Source organism: Callionymus lyra, chromosome 4 (assembly GCF_982586985.1).
Source record: "Callionymus lyra chromosome 4, fCalLyr1.hap1.1, whole genome shotgun sequence".
Classification (NCBI taxonomy): domain Eukaryota; kingdom Metazoa; phylum Chordata; class Actinopteri; order Syngnathiformes; family Callionymidae; genus Callionymus; species Callionymus lyra.
Genome location: NC_141821.1, coordinates 12,208,871 through 12,233,143, shown reverse-complemented (window position 1 = coordinate 12,233,143; position 24,273 = coordinate 12,208,871). Strand labels below are relative to the sequence as shown.

General features: G+C 37.4%; 1 protein-coding gene across 3 annotated transcripts in view; it reads right to left on the bottom strand.

Annotated features, from left to right (window-relative positions):
- The window catches only part of mpp7a (MAGUK p55 scaffold protein 7a), a 123,073-nt gene extending 100,646 nt beyond the window's left edge, over positions 1 to 22,427 (bottom strand). For 2 of the 3 annotated variants that reach the window (XM_087788828.1, XM_087788826.1), the window contains exon 1: positions 22,281 to 22,427. The gene's annotated coding sequence lies outside the window, so the exon portion shown is untranslated. Of the gene's footprint in view, positions 1 to 2,997; positions 3,097 to 22,280 lie in introns of those variants that run through there. The other variant, XM_087788827.1, reaches the window with a different exon arrangement.
- Between the last annotated feature and the right edge of the window lie 1,846 nt (positions 22,428 to 24,273).

The window sequence follows — 24,273 nt, the reverse complement described above, 5'->3', positions numbered from 1 at the left end:
GAAACCATGTCCATGTAGTTGTGAATACGATGGCAGGTATTTTCCTTTCCAACATTTCTGTTGTAATTAAATGGCTTTTATTCATGTGTTATGAATTTGATGATAAGGGGAGTGGTTGACTTGTGAGCACATCGAGGTAGAACATCACTGGTGTTATCAATGGATGTCTGGCTGTACGGTAACAATAATGTTTCTGGAGTTAATGTAGGGTATGGTTCTTTTTTGTTGCAGGATTTTTATTCAAGTACATTTTGTTTGGCAGTGATGGCTGAAGTGAAGGCTCAGCTGTGGAGCCTACAGTTCGCCAATGCAAACAATCAAATATTAAATGTCTTATTATTGGCCAACAGAAGGTAATAGCAGGAGACCATTGCTTAATAACAGAAACTTTTTGATTAGAAGTGATTTTTTCTCTTTGTAGTTTTCTCTTCGAATGGCCGGTGAAGGTTTATAAAAGGCTGATCGAATGTTCATCGCCATGAAACAGAAAACCCAAGTGAGAAGCTGAGAAACGTTTAAAAACCCTATTAGGAGGTTTTAAAATGAAACAAGTCGCCCCTTTTGGTTGAACACTTGTATGACTTTAGGCCTCTCTGGTTAGTAAATGCATTCACGGGTTCGGGGGCAGCTGTGAAGACAGATTGGATGTTAAATCAATTTGTACTTCAGCTTCTCAACATCACACTGGCTTGTAAGAACCACGGAGAGCCAAGTCAGACAGACATAGATGGAATTACTGCCACACACGTACACGCTTCTTGACACAATCATAAGAGTATAATTACAGTGTATCCAACTGTGGTCGGCGAGAACATTCATTTACACGTAGAAGCGAGGCAGAGTTACGTTTCAAGGGTCTGTGTTTAATTGCAGTGTATTAAAATAGTGGTCGAGGGGCTGGAATGCTCACCCGCGACATTCCAAATGGAAATAATGTTTCATCCAACACCGTAAGAAAAAGAATCCTAAATGATGCCAGTATGTAGACTGTTGGCTTTTTCTGTTTCTTCAGTGGAAAAAAAATATTATTGAATAATTTCTGCAGAAAGCGGCCAGAATCTCACCACGTCGGTTCTCATTAAGCGTGAAGGAATTGACGCTGGCGGGACAGGGTTATGTTTGCAGACGTGTGCCACACGACTTTTCGGTAATTGCACTTGGACTCGGAGGGACTTAATAGTAATGGTGCCTGGCATGATTGATGGGTGTAGGATGACTGACAGAAAGAGGAAGAAGAAAACAAATGGAAACGGACTGGAGAGCAAATGTTGAATAGATTCATTCCCCACGTGAGATATTAAAAAAAAAAAAAAAACATGTCAACAGGACAGTTTTTTTTTTTGACAGGAGAGATTTAAAGTATATTAAAAGTCCTTGAAATTAGAATCGGAGTAGAACGACATGTTTCTCGTAACCTTTTATGTGTTTTCATATAAAGAGCTTGTGTATCATTGTGTGTATTTTGCACACGCACACACACGCACACACACACACACACACGCGTCATGGGTCTGCCCGTAAGCTATTGATTTTAATGTGGGCTGACATTAAAAACCAGGGCGCATTAGAAAAACAGGGTTTTGCAATGTAACGTTGCAAAAATAAAAATGTTGCTGAATAAGAAAAAATGAGCTCAGAAACGAGTATACCAGAGAGGCGTGTGGAGAGCATGTGCTGGAGATGGAGATAGCAGGTAAAAAAAAGGAAGAAAAGCAAAGGATGAGGTCAGAGAGGAAATGAAGAGGATGATCAAGATGGTGAAGAACGTCTTCTGTGCTTAAATGTCTTGCAGATAAAGAAACAGACTTTATTCATCTGAGTAAAAGTATAATGTTGAATATTTTGTTTGAAAATCATGTAAATAAACATAAAGGAGAAACCAGTTGATTATTTTGGAAGTAAATAAATTAACAACATAAAAATGAATTGATTTGGTTTTAGTATAAAAGGTAATAAAATTCACGTTTTCTAATACAATGTTACATTTGTCATTGTGTCAATGGGGGATGTGAAGTCATATGGCCTTCAAAAAAGAAAGAAAGATGCTTCTATGAAAATTATCTGATCTGTTCCCTGCCAAATTTTTGACCAGCTGCAATTCACCCACCATCCAGCAGGGTGAGCCAAAACCCACTCAATTTCTCAATCTCCAAAACCAGAGATGACAATTCTATGACGTGGTTCAAACTTGCATCTTTGACACTCCTTTGAAATAATAAATATATTACAAAATTGAACGCTTGGGGAAAAATATTGATATCAGGTGATGTTGAAAAAGTTCAATGCTCCCATTTACCGTTTCTCATTTTGCATTAGGTGTTAATTTAGGGGGGGGGGCTTCATGAGTAAGTCACGAACACATTACATCTAATAAAATCAATAAATAATATACAAATCTGTTAACACCATCACGAAAGTCCTGCTTGTCAGAAGTTTCCGACTAAAATTGAATTCGTTTTTTTGACAGGTATAAAGGCCCAAGTAGTTAATATGGAAAGGATAATTAGATTTTACAGTATTGGTCATTCAAAAACGTTCTATTGTTAAACAAAACAAACAAACAATCAATGAGAGCCTGTGAACAGTTATGCATGAACAGCATCAAACCAAACAACGGCACCCTTCAGTACAAATGTCCTTGTGATTTGTCATTTTACTCTAGAAAAAGGAAGAGCTTGAATGACTTTTAGAGGCTGCTGTCCGTAGATAAAGAGACGACCAACAGTAGGATTAGGCTGCGGGTTTTCTTTTGACATTCTTCCTCAGATTTATTTTTTGTTAACACAATGAATCTTTTGTGCTCCCCTTTACATTTTTCCAGGTCTCCTCTTAAACTACAGATTCCAAAAAGCTAAAAGCAAAATCGAAACCACAGAACTGCACAAGGACTTAAAAAAACTGCTGGTGTGACCTAAGCTAACATTGTTGTGACCGTAAAATAAAATAAATAAAAGTGTTACGGAACCTGCGTGACAATCCAGAGGCAGCCAAACTTACCGGATCTCTCCAGCAACGGCTTCGTAGAAATCACCAACAGCCGGCGATCCTACTTTAACCACATGCAAACAGAGGCCGTGCTGTACAGGAAGTGACACGCCCACCAGGTGTACAGGCTTCACCTGAACAGACTGGAAACTCTAGTTCTCTTCGAGAAAAAAAAAAGGCTCTCAACGCTCCACCCTTTCTACCCCTCACTTCATCTTATGGCATAAACAAGTGAAGAATAAACCATCAAATGTCAAACCAATCTGCACACGTGTGTTTTCAATCGTCGGCTGCTGCCTGTGTGTGTCACAAGGAAAACAGAGAAGCCTGGAAGTGTCAACATAAATCCTTGACATTTTTTTTTTTAGCATAGCAAACATTGGGTCTGATTAGAATATGTCAACGTCTAAATGCTGATAAACTTGTGGGTCATGAAGAACACAATGAAGAAAACCTGTGGTCAGTGTTGGAAGAGATTTGGTCTTACCCGGTGTTAAGATTATATATTAATCGTAGTGTCGTATTTATATTAAAGCATATATCAGATTATTGATTGATTCAACATTAAAATGGCTTTTAAATTGGTTTTGAGATAAATAAACGGCTTAAATGAGCTCAAAACATATGGTAATAAATGTAGGCGAGAACATTTTACTATTCACATTATTTATATATTACATCGAATTCATGACTATTTATATTTAGTTTTAAATTAAATTTAAACGGGAAAACATGCATTCTTAGTACGTCAAATCGTCTGTAATGTGAACAACTAACCACTAGATGGAGTCCCTGAACCAGCCATCGCACTGAAGTCAGAATGATTTTCATTTATTATGTTTTCTAATTTATTGTCTTGGAATTGCGCGTTTATTTCAAATTAATTTCAGGGTCGACTAGAAATCTTTCCCGGGTGTCCCATTCCATCCCTTAAAAAAATGAGAAATACAAAGTGACCAATGACAGAGCAAAAACATCGACGCTTTTTTTTTTTTTTAAAGTTGTCCGTCACTTGTGTTCGCATTTCCTCATCTTGACATCTCATCTCTCCTCTCCTCTTCCACAGGACACAGCAGCTCTTTGTCTCCAATAACAAGGAGGCCGGAGCGAAGTCACCATCAGTCATTGTCCGCTCGTCTCTCATTCTTGCTCTCAAACAGTTTTTCATCAAGATATTTGACAATCACGTTCATCTCCGGCCTGTTGAACCTTCAAGCATCAGACGTCCACAATCACCAACAAGTCAAACGGACACAAACACAGAAGTCAGACATCTTTGTAGTTTCTAAGTGCTCGTTTCGTCATCATCTAGTGAAAAAAACGTAATATGGACTTTAAGGGCCCCGTCAGTAAAAAAGAAGAGAGGCATTAAGGATAAAACTATTTGTCTGAGCCTTTAAGACTGTAGCGGGGTCAGAGGGTCAATAGGTTCACAATAAATAGTAGAAGAAAATATATATTCCTGATTATAGTATAGATAGATGGATAGATAAAACTTCATTGATCCCGCCTAGCCTGGATTTTGTATTCAAAAAGATATTATTTTTTTATTTTCTATTTTATCAAGATGTAAAAAAAAAAAAAAAGATTGTATTTTATCACAATTTAATTTATGTTTTCTCATCAAGATTCCATTTTTTGTATTTTGCTTTTTACTTTTGTATATTGATCAAGATTACATTTTTGTATTTTGCTATTGTCTATAAATAAAGATTGTATTTGTGTATTTTGCTTTTTTATTTTTGTATTGTATATTTTCATGTGAATCTTTAATCTTAATGTTGTCAGGATTGTATTTTTGTATTTTGCTTCTTTTTTTTTTTATCAAGATTGTATTTTGCTTTTTAACAATATTGTATTTTTAATTAACAAGATTGTATTTTGATTTTTATCAAGATTGTATTTTTGTATTTTGTTTTATTTTTTATCAAGATTGTATTCTTGTATTTTATTTTTTGTCAAGATAATATATTTGTATTTTGATTTCTATCAAGAATTTATTTTTGTATCTTGATTTTTACTATTTTTTTTTATTTTTGTGATTACAGTATATGCTGTATAGTATATCAATATGAAATAATAAAGGTTCTTCAGGTCTGTAACACAGCTACAGGAGAAATAGGAGAACAGCTACAGGAGAAAAGATTTTAAAGTATATTATTTTAAAAATCAGACTCAGAAACTTGTATTACCAGTCAATCTAAAATGACTGTATCAATACAACTTTTGATTAATCACACTTTAGCATGAAAATAAATAGATTAAAATACATTGAAATGTGATTATTAGTCTAAATAATACGGATGAATGGAAACGAATGAACTATAATCTTAAAACCATAAATAACAAGCATTGTAAATTAAAAATATATAAATGTTGTTAAAACAACACATCAAACGTACATAAGAAGTTGTTGTATATAGAATTGATATAGACGAAAACTATAAGAGAACATTAGAATATTGCTGTCTCTTTATCCAACCATCAAGATAAGTATTTCGCTTTATTCCATATCATGTTCTCTGTCAATCAAGTGAGCAGTATCAAAAACAGATGGCTCAGAGACAACAACGATAAAACCTTCATTAATGGACCTTTGTCGTCGCGCTCTGCCCCCTGCTGTTGACGCACAAACATCCTTTGTATCCGCTGATGGTGCGTCACTTAAGCGGCTTACGATGAAAGGCGACACATTACTTGACACCCACAGAAGACAAACAAATCTAGAACTGATGAGGAGAAGAAAACAAAGTCTTTCTTGGTGAGTCACGGAGCAATAAAGCTTGAATCACAGCAGGGGGTTTGTTTTACTTCTATTGTGATGAACTGTGCGATTCCTGGCTCTTACCAAGAGAAAAAAAAGAAGACAAAAGCGATGGAGTCATTGTCCACTCATCCGTTCTGGATTGAAATACCATCCTGTGACTTTTCTTTCTTTCATTTCCGGCCTTGAAACTGTAATAACGTCGACAAAAAGACGATCCTGCTGCCAAGTTCACGCTCCAAATATCAACGACCCAAGAGAAAGAAGGACTCCAGCCAGTAAGAAGATGCTGCCCCAGAACAAGTGTGTACATCTCACCCCGTGCACGTCCAACCATCTCATTCTAGTCGGGGGAATTCCAAAGTGCTGAAGAGGTTCCATGCCATCCAGTCCTTAAATCACTTCTGGTGACACAGAGTCCAAACAAGACCTCTGCGTAACCCACTCTGAAAAGAAACTGGTCGGGAAAAATTCAACCAGAGATAACCAGGATTGGAATCGTGTTGTTTCGAGGGGTGTTCAAATAAATGGACGCTTGCAAAGATGATCTTTACGAGAACTTTGAACATTGAACAGCAACGTTTGAATATAAAATGAAACTCTATCCTAAGGGTGCGTCTGCATTTGTTCTCTCTTGACTTAAGATTAAAATCATAATTTAACAATATTGTATTTTGCCTTTTTTTAACTGTCAAGATTGTAATTTTGTATTTTGATTTTTGTCAAGATTTTATTTTTGTATTTTGCTTTATAACTATATTGTATTTTTTTTTTTTTTAAACTATCAAGATTGTATTTTGATTTTTATCAAGATTATATTTTTGTATTTTGCTTTTTTTTTTCCATTATCAAAATTGTATTTTGATTTTTATCATGATTATATTTTTTGCTTTTTACTTTTTAATTTTGTATATTAATCAAGATTGCATTTTTGTATTTTGCTATTGTGTATAAATAAATATTTTATTTGTGTATTTTGCTTTTTAATTTTTTGTGTTCTGTATTTTCAAATGAATGTTAAATCTTAATTTTGTCAGGATCGTTTTTTTGTATTTTGCTTCTTTTATTATCAATATTGTATTTATGTATTTTGCTTTTCGTCAATATTGTATTTTTTTGTTCGTTTCCTCTTGAGGCTAAAATCAACATTGGTGCAGCAAGATTTAATAAGAATCCGTGCATCTTTGTTATAAACATAGAGAAAAACGCACACTCTCCATCAAAGTATAATTTTTTTTAAAGCAGCTCTATGCGATTTGAAGTCGAGCGACACCAGTGGACTACAGTTGTAGTGTTTAGCCCGACGGGAGACTACATTTCCCATGAGCACTTGCTAAACGTCTTCCCGGTTTGTAGCAGTTGGACAAATTTTCTGTTTCCAGACTTCCATTGTCTGAATGAAGGACGGATACCGATGAGGTAATGAATCAGATGTGGATAATGAAATACGATATGTTATGATGGTTTTGTAAATAACACAACTTTAACTTTGTTTTTGTGCCGTAATTCACCCCCCCCCCCCACCACAAACAGCGCGATATGTAGCATGTTCACACCATCCACAAGAACTTTTACAGTGGAAATACAAATCACACAAAACACCTCAAGTCACGGTATACGAGTCATTAAACTAGTTTTAAGTTGATGTGTCATCACAAGTTATTTTAGTACAAAAATATTAAGGCACAAAACTACCCAGAGCTGCTTTAAATGTATTAATAATAAAGCAACACAACTTGACATGTGGAGTCGTTTCAACTTGATCACTTAGGTATTTGCTTAATCAGTGCTTTTCTAGACATTACTTGATTTTATTACAGGTGTGGATCAGCCAAACAAAGAGGCATCAATGTGGGAAACATTAGTGATACGCCAGGTGAGGTAAATAAATCAACATGCTTTTGTGTCAACCCTGATCCTATTTGATTCTTAATTCATTTAAATCTCTGCTTTGGCAGCAGTTTAGTCATTGTAAGTAAGTAAGTCGTATTTGTAGAGCGCTTTTTTAGACCAGGGTCACAAACACTTAAACAATTAAGGCAATACTCAATAAAATAGAAGCTTAAAAGGTCAAGATAACATAGAAGACCAACACAGGAGTCTCAGAGAATCAAGGAAAAGCCTGCACCAATAAAAGTGTCTTATGATGTTTCTTGAAGGAGTCGGTAAATTGTCTGGTCCTGAACCGTGTATTTGTAGGTCATCAAAAACTGAACATGCCTTGAGGAAGACATTTGTGTTTACGAGGTAATGACTTCATGTTCGCCATCGAGCTCTAGGGAGCCATGAACTAACACAACAGGCCTCAAGTTAAATAAAATCATTATAAACACACAGATGTGTGCAGTGTGTAGTTTTATTATTATTATTAAATTTGAAGATCAAGTTAATTTTCAACACAATGGCACAACATTTGACTGAACTGTAGTACCGGTGAAAAGTTCCGGTTCCCCTGGAATGATTGAAACTTGATAATGTGTGAACTCTTCTGAAGAAAAACTGAGTGACGAAGGCAGTGAAAATTTGATGTTTTTTATTTTATTTTTTCTTTAAGAAAAACGCTTGGAGTGGAAATTTAAAATGTGTATTATTTATTATTTTCTATTGATAGAATACATTGATCTTATAAAATTGGTGTCGAAAAAAGTATGGTTCAGGAATCGACTGAAGGCTCCAACTATATCAATAATTGTATCGAAAATGTTCAACTGATATCCAGCCCCGTTCATGCCTCATTTACACCTCACTTACAAACCAAACTAAGCCACGCATAGATCCTATTAAACATGATGCATGCGTGTTAGTAATCCACTATGAAATGTTCCTTCATCAAGCTTTAATCTCACAGATATGTCATCTTTACTTTGTTTAATCCCAACCATTTTAACCAATTCTCCAGGCCCTTCTTGCACTTAGACAGATGATCCAGTCGCAGTAGTGAAGCAGGTCCTCCCGTTGACCCAGACATGACCCCGTCGGCACAGATGGGCTGCAGCAAGAAACAGCTGAGTCCCACCATGAGAACCCCCCAGAGCATTATGTAACGAAAACAATCAAATCCAATATTCGAAAAAAAAAAAAAAAGGCCAATAAAAATATTTTTATTTCGGACGATTCCTTTATATAATTAAACTAATATTTCAGAAAATACTGTTTTATACCTGAAATATAATTGCCAAATGTAAGGGTCATTTATCAATTCAAGCTCACTTTTGTAAATAAATTGCACTTATTGAAACGTACTAAACATTATTTCTATGATCAACCTTTACTAGCAGTTCTGTACATGAACATTTCTTAAGGAAAAGCACCAAAACAAAAGGACAATCTTACACATACAAACAGTGCAGAGTCAATCAAACAAAAATGTTAGATTTTTTAGCAATTGGATAAAATCCTCGAAAATGTCAGCAGATGAAACTTAACACGGAATAGGGTTTTCCTAAAAGAAAAAAGTGCTCCCAGCTACACATGATCCTGCAACATTTTGAGTAATATTGACCATGGAAATGAAGAACGTAACTTTGTTCACAATATATCAATATGATATATTAAACAAGAAGATCTGAAGCTTGTAATCCATGCATTTGTGTCTTCTCATTTAGGCTATTGTAACAGTTTATTTTTCGTGTCTAAACAAGAAGGATCTGTCTCGCCTGCAGTTAACACAAAATCCTGCAGCGAGAAGTATGACCCGATCTAGTAGAAGAACTCACATTTCCCCGATCCTTAAACACTTCACTGGCTGCCAGTTTCTTTAAAGATCCATTTTAAAATTCTGGTTCTTACTTTCAGATCTATTCATAGTCAGACTCCTCCTTACATCAGTGATCTGATCCAGTCTTACACCCCAGCTCAGGCTCTGAGGTCTGTGGATCAGAATCTACTGATGGTTCCTCGCACACGGTTCAGGACCAGAGGAGAGAAATCCTTCCAGGCTGTTGCTCCTAAGCTTTGGAACGATCTTCCTCTCGCTCTGTGTTTGATGATCTACTGACTCCTTCAAGAAACATCTTAAGACATTTTTATTTGTGCTTTTTCCTGATTTTCTGAGACTCATGCGTTTGCCTTTGCCTTTTAAAGTATATATTTTAACTGTGTATCGATTGTTAAAGTGCTTTGTGACCCTGGTCTAGAAAGGTGCCTTACAAATAAATGTTTTCCTCATTTTATTTTCCCTTTGTTTTTTAAATCTCCACCAGGCCATCATTGAGCGGGAGATCACCATCGTTATTTGCTAAACTCTTTAATTGTGCGATTTTTCTGATTCTTAAATAATTCTAGAACCCGTCCTGGGACTCGTGACACTTAAATGATTGAAGAGGACAAATTAGACGCGTGTTCATGAGCCGCAGCTCATCACATGAAACTTTAAGCAGGCGCAACATGAGACCCGCACGGCTCGGGTGTTTATGTGTTTAACAAAATCATTACTGATTAATAACCACGAGAACGGACGGCGAGAGCTTTCGGCGAAGAGACGCGTCAGGATTAGAAGTGACTGGCAGGAACAGTGAAGGGTCCATTTGATATCCAACTATGCTATATTTACACATGCCCCGTGTCTGCTTAATAACTTCATTAGACGCCGTGGAAGCGTGCCCACTTACAGTCTCGTCAGTCAACGTGAAACAGGTGGATACAACTGTAAACTATTTCAAATGTAACCTTCACTGCCAGAGGGTAATTACATGCAGCCACATCCACACTCACTTCCGTAGACACTTTATTCAGAGACACGGAATGGGTCGGAGCTACTTCTTCTTCTTTCATCACAGGATTTATTTTATTAATATTTATGATTAACTTTCCGTGTATTTACCAAACTGTTGCAATACTTTATTTTATCCTTGGAGGCTTCATCCAAACACTCACTAAGTAATTGACTCTTCTTGGAAAATGAACATGTGTGATTGTTTACATTGATAAGCAACTACGCCCACACCTTATCAACATGGACATTAATCTACTGTGATTCGAGCCGACCATCTGGCACACAATATTGTTTATGACTGGTCAGTCCAACGCACTCGTGTGACGCTCAATCATACAAGGGGCCAACATATTTTAAGAGCCGAGACCGCGGGCCAAAAAAAAAAGTACCGTATTTTTCGGACTATAAATCGCAGTTTTTTTCATAGTTTGGCCGGGGGTGCGACTTATTCTCTGGAACGACTTATGTGTGAAATTATTAACACAGTATTACCGGTATATCATTTCACATGTTATTTTCACACTAAACCTCAAGAGGGCGCTCTAGGCCTGTGTTGATCATTTCAGAATAGGAAGCGCCGCATCTTCTACCTTCGGAGTTAGCGGAGTTGTTTAAAAGTGACACCGAGGATGAAGATTTCATTGGATTTTAGTTATTTGGAGTTACACGGATGGTTTGGTAAACTTCTTAGCATGTTATTTATGCTATAGTTATCTGAATAACTCTTAATATGTTATGTTAACATACCAGGCACGTTCTCAGTTGTGTCATGTAACGCAAGCATACCGTACAACTATTCAGCCTGTTGTTGCCTCTATTCTTTTTTTATTTTAAATTGCCTGTCTGTTCTTGATGTTGGATTTTTTCAAATAAATTTCCCCCAAAAATGCAACTTATACTCCAGTGCGACTTATATATGTTTTTTCCTTCTTTATTATGCATTTTATGGCTGGTGCGACTTGTACTCCGGAGCGACTTATAGTCGGTAGTATATTTAGAAAACTATCTGTAACAGGAAGTATGCAAAATGTACATTTTTGGAGGCTTATTCCATTTCTTTGGCTCAAATAATTTCTAGTCCTTATCTTATCTGAAACACAGGCATATTTAAGAACCACAAAAATCAACATGAACATCAACTTGAACCAACAAACCAGTAGACCACGTTAAATGACCTAGAGTCCTCAAGTTGGATGCATGGACACTGGCCTCACCACTCCCAGAATTCACTGCGGTTCACTGCAATATCTCAGAAGATATATCCACAAACGAGTTACAGAATTCTTCTCTAGATTCGATAAGTGTTCGGCAGTCATTGGAGAAGCATTCACTGAGCCCACAGATGCCTGCCCAGGCTTGAGATTCAGGAAGTGATACCCGGCTCCACAATTGGCATTTCACTGCTTAATCTGAGGACACGTAGTTAGTAGTAGAGCAAGTAGTGCGTAGTAAATATGTGTCTGAACACGCCCGAAGTGGCAACAGATATAAAAAAATAAAAAAATGTTTTTGCCATTTGTGTACCAATTTCGGTTCTTTGGAGCCACAGACTGAAAGGCTTCGGTAGTATTGAGTATCAAAAATGCCTTGCCACAGATTCACTTGCATAGATCTATACATCACTGGGATGGACCCCGGCTTTTGCACTGTGATCTACGAAGATTTTTCCTTTTGATAAAATTGATCTAATGAAATTGGTATCGGAATTAGTATCGTTCAGGAAGCAGTGAAGTGTATCAGTATCTGTATCAAAACCAAGCCCCTTATTTTTTTTTCCAAATAGGGCAGCATGGAAACACCAAATTAAATACAGCAACATGAAAAAAAAAATGATGCCCTCACTGTATTGTTGAAAAAATGGGTTTGATCTTTCATAATTCCAAAGATAACAGCAATAATTGGGGCCACCAATTAACACATTCCTGAACTCTGACTCGGAATTCTCACCCCACTTGCTGGTATCTCGAATTATTTTTGCATACCTCTGGTGTGCTATTGAAAGGGAGAGGGGGTTCAATACAATGGCTCACTGTGTTTCCAAGGTTCGTGTCACAAGATGTAAATGAGTCGCATCACATATTGAAATACTATTGGCCTGTAGTTAATGGTCAATGCATCTGAAATGCAACCACTAACTTATTGGCCATAGTTTTCTTGCTAAAAGCACATTTCTTTAACTGAATATATGCATTGTTCTATATATATTATATGAGCTTCATTTTTTGCAATGTGTTACAGGGCTGCAAAAGTATTTATTGTGTGTCAGGAAGTAGACATTTAAATAACTGATTAGAATTATGACCAGCAAGTAACAATATTATTTTCTTTACACATAAATCAATTTAGACTATTAGATTAGGTTTATTGATCATCAATTACTGAAGATTCTCAACTAGTGATCAGCCATCGATGATTTTAATTCAGCAACAGTAATCAAAATACAACTATTCACACAAATATTGCACCATTAAAGACAGTGTAGTGTGTTATTTTAACTTGAAACAAATGTCTACATTTGGAGGGATTTTATTTGCAAAAAAATGCATTGTTATTATTAACAATATTACATCAACTTGCAAAGATTGTATATTTTTAAAATGCAATACCTCAGAACACATCAATTTAGGGGGCAGGCATAGAATAAAACACTGCTTTAATGCATTTAATGATTACTGTGTGAAGTCCCTGTTGATAAAGCTGTTATCTTTGAATAATGGGGTTGTACTAAACCTGAATACGCAATGCAGGCAATGCGGGCTGAAAACCATTAATCGAAGAACTTCGATTTACTGGAATACATTAATGTATAAAGATATTCAAGGGCAGATTAAGTAAGAAGTGTAGGAAATGTTTGGATTATTTCATTAACTGGACTTTACCAACTACTATCTTCAATTATTTATGTCTTTCAGTTGGGCTCTCTAATATGAAAATCTGATACATACATAAACGCATATTTTGCAGTTACCTGGATGTAACTTGAGTTGTAAGAGCACAATGTAAGCTCGAGGTAGTAAATGGCCAACAACATAATTTATAGATTACTAGAAAAATTAAAACAACAGTTTAAGTTATTACTACGTCCTTCTGCGAGTCAATAACAGCAAATCTAATTTAGAACTGAGAAAGCCTAAGCATTCCTCATGCATATTATTATTGCCATCGCATTAAAACCAGATGCGTACGAAGAAGACTTATAATTTCAATATGGTTTTAGTCTTACTGTTCTATAATGGGGCTGGGTATCAACTTTGGTTCTTTTGTGGAACTGCTCGAAAATAACTACTTCATTAATACAGAGAATCGAAACATGCTTTGTGTTTAGGTGCCAGATTTTGATACCTACGTATGATCAAAATAAACGGATAAAGACAGTGAACATCAAATTAATTTGTCACTTTTTAGCAAGTGCTCTTTGCAATTGAAACTGATTTGTTGTTGTTCTGCATTTTTCCTGTAAGAAAACAGAATGTAACTCAATTTGTACCATGTGTAATGTCCATTTCTTTCCGTTAGAAATTATCTCATTGATTTTTTTTTTTTATCAAATAAAGGTATCTTTCAGAAAAAGGGCAGGTACCGGTATCAAACATTTTCTAACGAAACAGAGCCCTTTACTAGAAATGCAACTTTTTGAGACAGCATCTATTCAGAGTAGACTTGATATTTGGGGAAACGAATTGTATCTCTCTTAATTTGTTTTTAACTAAACGACAATTATAATAATTTCTTATTTGTTATACTGTAGGATTAATGAAAAAGCTGTTTGTATTGTAGATTTTGTTAAACTTAGAACAACTCCTGTTCTACAAGTAATTTTCAACAGTCAAAAAAAGCGGGTTCACCTTGGCCCAGAGACAACACAAGGGATACAACCAACACATTTGTCTTCAGGCCTCTGGGTCAACTTGACCCCCCGAGATACCACGAAGGGTTAACTGATCACACTGACTTAACCTACTTGTCCGGCAGACAAAGAGAGACCACTTATCCTATTAGTCTATAATCACAAACAAAGAGGGATTATGCTCGAAATCCTCTCTTCCCTGGTATCAGGTATTCTGCTCGACAACATCTCACACTTGAAACAAGAAATGACAATTGATATTTACAGTCTTCCGTTTCATCTCATCATCTGTTGTTGAGAGTAGATATTACAGCAGCATACAACGCTGTGGTTACACCATACAAAAACACTGTTTAGCCTAATTTGTGGCACCGTTGTGCCTCAGTGCGGGTCACACACACACACACACACACACACAATACTTGTCTGTTCACTAAGAGGAAAAATTGTCCGGTCCCATCCCTGGTGGTGACCCAGACATGGACTAACACACACTCCTTTTGCCTGCTCTTTTGATGCATCTGTGTAGTCAGTCGCCCAAAGATAAGATGGCAGAATAGAACAGAAGAAAGAGCCGCTTTGTGCCAGTGGTGACGAAACCCGGAAGGCTGGGAGGAAATTGAAGGAACACAGAGAGCATTTCAGGGGCGACGATAAAGGTCATAAGTAGCTCTTTAGAGATTGAAATATGAGTCAAATCTCCCAACATGATTTTGCCATAGTATGCATGGTTTGACTTGAGTTATTTAAGCTGGACATTCCAACATTAACTAAAAATACGACACTTGACCAAAGACTTAAAAAAAAAAGAAGCTTTTTCGAAGGGTCTTCTCTGTAATTAGTGGTGAAAAGCCCAAGCCGGCCCCCGTCACACACCAGCACCAGCAGAGAATCGCTCGTGCCATTTATGTTTTATGGTTCCTTAATAACAGGCCACGCGCCAAATTATAACCGATGTCAACGTAACGCCCCTGGTTCTCCATATCGATGCCGTCCCAAGAAAACAAAAGTCACGGCATGAAAGACACAAGTCACTCGGAATAATACGTCGAAGAAAACATTTTTTAAAGGCATTCTAATATAAATATAGACGAACCATTCAACCGCACAATCCAAAAAAGGAGCTTTGTTGACACAACAATGTCCCATGGAAGAGTTCGTAATTCATACATAGCAGGGGGTACTGCTGCTAAATTGCTCTAATTGGGCTCAATAGGCATCTGGGGAATACGCACAGAGGATCTATTAGTCCAAAGACCCATGAATGCCGGTCTGAAGCATGCGGGCACAAACATGGAAGCACAAAAGACTGTGCCCATGCTTTCAAGTAGTGATTCAAAACTATGCGCACACACACACACACACACACACAAACACAGGCCTCTTTTTTTTTCCTCAGAGAACATTCATGTGGAGGAGTGGAGAAAAGGAGGTCATTGAGGAGGATGATGTGTTAACAGGCGAGCTAAAATGCACAACCAAGAGGTCTGTAAACAGAGGAAAGGTGTTTGAAAATACAGCAACAAGTGCACTAAAGCCACAGCTGACACCGCTTTGGTTTGGAGACTCAGCAGATCAAGGGCCCTCCAGTCAGCACTGTTGATGTTTAAATAATGTTGCTGGATAAAAGGAAAGAAAGGAATGTTGCTGGTGCGAAATCTGAGAGAGGAAGGATGAGAGAGAGAAGAGCTTGTTCCACTACAGCGTTTCTAAAATATTAAAGGGCAACTAATGTCAAAACATCTTTTAAATGTTGAAGTTCCCCTCTAAAGATGCAGTAAGTCTCTCATCATAACTATGCTCCGTTCTGACTGTATACTTATGTTCTCCCAACTATTAAATCTTGGTGAAGAGAAAAAAGAAAGCATTTTCAAAAGGCAGAGCTTGAGCGTTTTTTTTTTAAATATAAAGTATATATTTCGTTTTAAAGATTTGTACAAACAGACACATACTGACAAGTACTATAGAGTTCCAAGATCAATTTAAGAGACACATAATGTATTTATATATATATATATATATATATATATATATAGTAAATTTTAACTAACAAATAATATGACACCAGCATCTGCGTGTTGCTCTTTCTTTCGTACAAAACTATTTCATGTGCATAGGTAGTGGTTTCATTAAAAAAGGCTCTAGAGTTTCTGATTTAGACTTAGATTGTATCATCTTGTTCCTTCCTTTTATTTGTTCTTGTTCTTATTTTTATGAACAATTGCTGTATTGCTGTACCTAATTGGAAAAAAAAAACGATTTCAATAAACTTCTACCTAACCTAACCTATACCTAGGTAATGGAAAGATTTGCCTTTACGATAGCCTAGTCTCTAAAATGGACCTTGACATTTTGTTTATTACTCAAGACCCTGAAAAGTTATTTTTAGATTTACCATTTATCCCTCCTTTACTAGTTAACAAGGTCTTGAGCTCCTAAATCAGGGGCATAAACTCATCAACCCAGGGTAGCTAAAAAGGTAGTTTATTGTGGTTGTTAATTTCGTATATACAATATATTTGTTATAATTGGGGGGGGGGGGGGGGGGGGGAACACCGCATATCCCTTCATATCAATTTCAGAATGTCAAAGTGAAAGTGAACTCAAAGGAACATTTCCCTGTTTCTTTTGCAAGTCTTTTCTGCAGAATATCACCTGTTTACCCCTAAGGCCACAAAACACCATCACTAGCAGTATGAACAAGGAATGAAGGATGTAACGCCAATATCAAATAGAAAGCTTGAGTGACGAATACAAGAACGGAGTAAAAACCAAGCCCATTTGTTCACAGCCTGGCAATTCAGACACAAAAGTGTTATTAGTAAATGTTATAAAGAATGTTTAATAATTGACAGGGACCGTATTGAAAACACTTATGAATAAAACAACATTCGACAAATGACTCCACAGTTCTACCATGTAAGGCTATACATCCCTATTGCCAGCTGACAGTCGGTGGCTGGTTGTAGACGCTCATACCTTAATTGCAAATAGATAGATAAATAAACTTTGAACCTTTTTCACAGATACATTTTGCAAAAACCTTCTTTCATCTCAGTGCCGTTTACTGCTCAAATGATCAATCCAGAATCAATAAGGAAGTGAAGTAAAGATGTCACGTCACAGGTCAAGGGTCTTCTTTGTGATCGATTGCATTCCTCGGTGAATAAGTATTTGTCTTTAGTCCATCGCCATTGTTGCTATGGCATGGCATGAGAATGTGCGCTGCTTCTTCACATCGGTCATTTTAAATAAATGGATGATTATTTGAAAAGAGACTCAAAAGGAAATTGGACCGACATTTGGGTTAACTTATACCAGTGTGTGACACTATTGCGACTACCCCAGTCTTTTCATGACCTCTGGAGTCGTAGATTTATTACTTCTATTCCGATTTCTTAAAGTTTATCAAATATGTGCGTTACGATAATCGTTCTTTTTCTTTTTATTGGGCAATTTAGAGTTTGCGTATGTCCAAAGGAAAACCCGCTTTCCGCTGACAACGCTTTAAAACTGCAACATCCTGATCAATCTTGCACATATTATGGTGGCGCCCCCGAGACGTTAGCTGCATATTCCTTTCTAAGGACTTTATGTAATCACACTGTAGAGTCTGATGATTGGTTTAAGTACAGTATACATGGATGGAATCTCCTTAACTTCTTTTAAAACCTACCGTGTGACTTGTATTGAGCAATTACGGTTGGATTCGGTCCAGGTCGTTGCCATGCTTAATGTTAAATTGTTTTTACCACAGGTGTAGTTAAGAGTGAATGGTAACCCATTAGAAAATAAGGAGTGCAACTAAACTGGTCCCCATGTATGGCTATTCCAAATGTTAGGGTTCGAGGTCAACGCTGTCAGTTTTTTTGTCATTCACGGACTGCGATATACAGTCGGTATCTGATGGCGGTAAACTGCCTGGTCGGCTCTTTCCATTGCCCATGCGGCAGCAACTTAGGAGGTTACCAGGGGAAACCCAACACCTCTGTGGGACTCGCAAGGACCAGGCAAGTCAGCATCTCTTCCTGGGGATGTCCGTACTCTGTAACCCTTCTGCAGATCCTACCAAGTGCATCACTCTAATCTCCGGGTCCAGGATCAGCTGAGCAGCAGGTGGCTCACAAGTCCGTGGCAAACTCGACGCAGATTAGTGGCGGCGATTATACTCGTGGAACAGAATGGCTGGATAAAGGGATGGATGAATGGCAGGAGAAACCTCCAGAGGTTAACCGGTGGGGATGAAATGAAGAGCCTGTGTCAGGTGGATGAATGAACAGATTTAATTCACAAATGTCAGCGATCCTACCGACCTCTCCCTCGACAGGGGCCATTCATTTAAAAAGGTCAAATAAAAATAATAATTCCTGTTAAATACTAGAAACTATTTCGATCTTGGAAGTTGATATTTGGTTCTAACATGATGAGAAGCTGGCAGAGGGAATGCTCGTGTTCATGTTTCATTTGATGCCAAGTTTAGATATGGCTGGTGGCTACATTACTGCGCCTCGATATGTTGGTAGGCAGCACTCGGAAAGCAGAGATGAGAGGGTGGCACTCGACGCTCAAAAACTTCCCACTATGTTTTTCCGGAAATGGAATCTTCTCTGAAATAAACAACGACGTGATCCAGCAGTCATTTCACGCTACATTCTCAAAAACAGCCCATTCATTCACTATATTTACAACTTTCCTGCAACAACTACTGCATAATATCATCAGCTATGACCATTTCACAACACATAAGTCAGTGGTTTCAGCAACAATTACCTCAGACATCATGGAAGAGATCATCCTTCTCTCTTGCCATCAGCCCAAACATCTCCTTCTAGCTCAATGCGTAGAACCTTTACGGAAAAGGGACCAGGACACAGTAATGAGATGATCCTTTCTACCTCAGAAACCCCCTTCTTCTTAAGTAACTCCAAGGTTTAAATGGTTTTATACTCTGACCCTGGCTAAGGCGGCCTTGTTTAGGTGGATCTACCATGTCATAATGATAGAACCGAGTCACTGTTCTTTTTCTGATTTTTCAGGGGTTACTGACAAAGAAGTGAAGGGGAAGAGGTAGTCTGGGACGCCCATAACAACATGTATGTTAGTTAGAATCCTGCTTAAGTAAGTAAGTAATTTATAGAGCGCTTTTCCAGACCAGGGTCACAATCAAAAAAAATACTCGATAAAAGATATACTTAAAAGATCAAGATAACACCGAGAACAACACAGGAGTTCCAGAAAAATCAAGGAAAAGCCTGCACAAATAAAAATAAAATAGTGATATAGATGGATGTATAACACTTGATTTATTTCTTTGGGGAATTAGGGAGTAATCAATTTTCTAATGCGATCTTTAGGAATACATAAAAACCCTCTTGCAAGTAAAGTAATGCTAGTTGGCAGCTGGTACATGTTACTTTTTCTGTATATTTTGTTGTCAAATGCCCTTACTTAATAAAACCTTGCTGTAGAGACAACAACAGTAATCCAACTGACCCTCTATGGCATTCGGCCACAAAGTTTAAAAAAAAAGAAAAAAGGAAGAAGAAGAACTACGTAACCGACGCGTCACGTGGAAGCACAATTCCGTGTTAGCCGCGACTAGCGGAGTCATTAAAAGTCAAGCTTGGATTAAGAGCCTTTAAACCTCAGTGTACTACTCTTTGTAAAGCCTGTAGATAATAGCGTCGCTGCTGACGTGCACTTTCTGAATAACCTCTTTGGCATCGTCAGGCCCTGACAGGTCTCCTCAACACGCCGCTGCAGTGACACCCGACATTCTTTTAAATCAGCAGGTTGCTTGAAAGGATTCTCGGGGTTGAGCCCTACGCTCTCGACAAAAAATTGGTTCCCACACCTCCCTCTTCCTACTCAGTTACCCAACATGCCAGGAACAAAACCATGGGAATGTTTGATATGCAGTACTCCGGGCTTAAGACACCTGTTGAGACAGCAGAGGAAGACAGAGATCTCTTACAAGGGGTCCCAGACTAGAGGAGACCCCGCCCTGTCCTCATCTGACTTGGTTTAGCCCACGGTTAGTTTCAGAACTTTAACTCGTCATACAGGCTGAAGGTAGAAAATTTGAGCTGACATTGTATCATTGAATTTTAATCAATCGAAATCAAATGAATAGAGCAGAAATCTGGGGATGTTCGAGCTAGAGAAAGCAAACTTGTTGTAACAGGGCTCTGCATGCAGTAATACTAAAATATTTAAAATTAGAAAAAGTATATAAACTCAACTTTTGTTAAAAGATTTTCATTTTATGATCATATGCTTTAGTCGTTACCCTTGCTTTCTATAGAGATATTGGTTTGGTCTCTTTATTATTTGGTGTCAGACCTCTTATTTAGACTTGTATTTACAGCCAAATTGTTGTATTTTTTCTTGATAAAGTAAGATAGAATATACAATATGAAGGTTTTAAGTTAAAAATCACACTTTGGGGATTTTTATTTGGCAGATTTGGTTCTCGGAGTCAAGGGTTCCACCCACTATACACACACAAAGATTATAAATATTGTATAAAATGAACAGAGATGGCAGCATCTTTACATTTTGTAGAGGGGTCAAGTTGACATTAAGGTTACACCAACAAGTTCAAACTGGCTCATTCTGACCGAATATTTGTTTAGTTTTTTCCCACCGCAGACCAGAATATGTATAATCTTTGAAAATGGAATCCATTTCTTTGTTTACTTGCAAAAAGCGGTCCAAGCAATGCCGAGTTATAATTGGGGTTTTGCGGTGTGAGGTTTTGTCATCTCTTGTTCCTGAAAAAGACACGTTTGCTCCTTTTCTAAACTGCTGCTGAAATGCCATAATCTGACAGAACACATTCCAATGAAAAGATGGGTCAAGCCCAGGGCATGTTTTTTTTTATACAACTTTGAACAATGATAACACGTTTACTTAGTGAAAACTGAAAGTAAATGAAGTGGCAAAGAAGGCAATTTGAGGGTCCAAAAAAAAAGAAAAAAGCATCTACTTCACAAACACTTTAAGGGACGACAGAGTAATGAACCCGACAAAAATACTTCTAATAAGGGTCTCCTGAGAGACCCCACTCCGACTGGAATGCAAATCCTCCCAATTTATTTTTTTTCTAGACAAGATTAAAAACCAAGAACTGGGTTATTCCCCGAGAGAGCGAGAGAGATCGTACACGCAAAACTTTTTCACAAATAAATGTCAGATCTCCAGAGAGAGAGAGAGCATTTCAGCCTCTAACTGCAGTGAAAGAGGCATAAACAAAACAAGCTGGAGATATCCTGGAGCGACTCATGACAATGATCTGAGATGGGAAAACCACACATGAATGCAAAACAAATGACTGTAAGATGGGATATAATGGAGAGATCTCCACTGTTGGTACAGTGACAGCTCTGTGTCACCCACCCTGGACTGACTCCTGGGGGGCACAAGGGGGTCAGTCCCCTCGCTGACCACAAGGAGCAGTGTACTACTTCCTGAACCATGGGAGCTTGTTTGGAAAGCGTCTGGCTTTCTTTTTTCTTTTTTTTCCACGTTCGGTGTGTCACCGGGAAATGTTGTCATTGCGGTTCGCCAAACAACGCAAGTATGTCCCATAAAAAAAACAAAAAATAAATCACAACACATGCAGGACCATAATAGAAAGTAGTTCTTCAGTTCTTAGTGCGGGATCTGAGGGTGGACACAGATACTACGCCCTCAAGACTGAACACGGCGAGGGAGAGATTTGTTGAAATACAAAAAGAAAACATTGACGTACAACAAATAACTCTTGTTGATATTTAAAGTTGCTAAAAGACTGTCTGAACTTCTGCACGTTTTTCAGGTGCGTCCACGTAAAACGATTTAAAAAAAAAAGAGTTAAAGATCAATATAAACTCAAAAAGCATGAGTTGCAATGTTTTTAACATTGAAGGTTTCATTTATGACACCTGTTTGTTTAAGTTGTGCATTAACGACAAACGTTTTTTACTCACTTTCAGTTGACGCTGTGAGTAGAAGGATCTCCTGCGTCTCTACACATGGACGGCTTTTTATTTCCTCCGGTTCGGAACCGAGAATAGCTTTAAATTGCGTCTTTTTTTTTCCCCTCCTCGCTCCGGTTCGGCGCGGCGAGGAACCGAACGTAAACCTTTTAAAATGATACGCCTTCTGCTGTTTGGGAGCTGTGAGAAAACGTGCTGATTCGAGACCAGGCAAAGTGTTTGGGTGACAGTTGATTAGAGCGTCGCTGAGTTCACGCAGAACTGGTCTGAGGTCTGTGTAGAGGGGGGAAAAAAATTAAGCTTGTCGTTCATTGGTTGAGCTCAAATCTAGGCGGAGCTGTCAAGAATCTTTGTGTTTTCATTGGCTTACGTTGCTATCAATCTTAGTAGAGTCGCCTCATCGATTGGCTGTATCTTCCTGCGCTAGTATTATTTTGAATATGAAACATTTTTCACATATCGAGATCAAAATATATATTTACGACACATTTAAAAAAAACATTGATTCGTGACAATTACATTCTGGCGGTTGAGAAATAGTTTACACAGTTATCTCATTCTTATTCCTGCCAATCGCTTTCTTGCGTTAAGTAGTGATTTCCCGAGCACATATTTTTTCGCTTTTGTTTTTTTTTAATGCTACTAATAAAATATTTTGAACCGCACTTTTGTTAAAAACAGTTTAAAAAGAAACATATTCTTTTCATCTGGCCATAAGACTGTTGAATGAAATTTAACTTGAGCTATGCAATATTTAAAAAATATTATGTATTTATTCTATATATACCATATTTCACTATTTTTAACTCATTCATATTTATACTTTTATATACATTAATTCTATGCAATATTTAAAACGTTATTTATCCTGTTTATACTATATTGCACTATTTTTAACCTATTCATATTTATGTTTATACTTTTATATATACATTCACTCTGCTGTGTTTTTTGTTAACGGTTGCCAAGCAACGAAATTTCGTTGCCAGTTTCACTGATGTGTTTTTTGCGCATAGACAATAAAAGAAAGTCTGTCTAATGAACTAATTGATGTAGAGCAAATTATATATCGCTCTTTTTTAAGGATAGTATTACTTTTGTTGGAACCAAACATTACAGCGACGAAAGCAATGTGTCCAACTTTAATATAAATGTATTAATGCAAAAAAAAATGGAACAGGAAGGCTATAGTTGATAAGTGATCACCCCCTACAGGTGGATCTAAAAACAAAGTGTGTTTTTCATCATCACTCTGCCTATTTTAATTCAATTAAAAATGGGGTGTGTGAGGGTGTGCGGGGTAAAAAGTCCAGAAATGTGACAACAATAGCAGCGCGCTCTTTTGCTCCCCCTTTGTCTATTTATTAATAAGTGTTGTGCGCTGAAATGCCAAAGCACGACCCCTTTTGTCCATTCTGGGATTTACTGTGGTTTATATTGTGTGGGAACAATGAAGGGCCACCCCTCTCTCGTGACAGCTCATCATGAGCACGTGATCAGTTCATTCTAGAATCACAAACCAAAAACATTTATTGCAAGAGTCGCAAACACAAGGTTTTTTTTTTTTAAGTACAGAATAAAAAGAATGAAAAACATGAATAAAAATCTATTTGTAAGAATAGATGTAATAAAAATAAATAGTTTGTGATTCATAAACGTTTGACGCTGGTAACAGGTCCTTGGCGTTTACAAAGTATCGCCACTAGATGTCAGAATAAAGCAAGGTATTAGTTCTAGCTAACATGTCCTGGTTGTGTCACATATTAAACAAACTACGCTGCTTGCGAAAAATACGTGTAATCTTTTCGTTTTCGCCGCCAATTGGCAATAAAACGATCAAAAAGCAACTTCCAGAGTTTATGATAGTTCGGCTTCAGCCAGTGCCAAGTCCCAAGTCCCGGATGTTGCCATGGCGAGGGGCAGGCAAAACTGGTTTGTCAGCGAGGATGCCAGGTTTTTCGTAATTACGCAATAACATGAATGC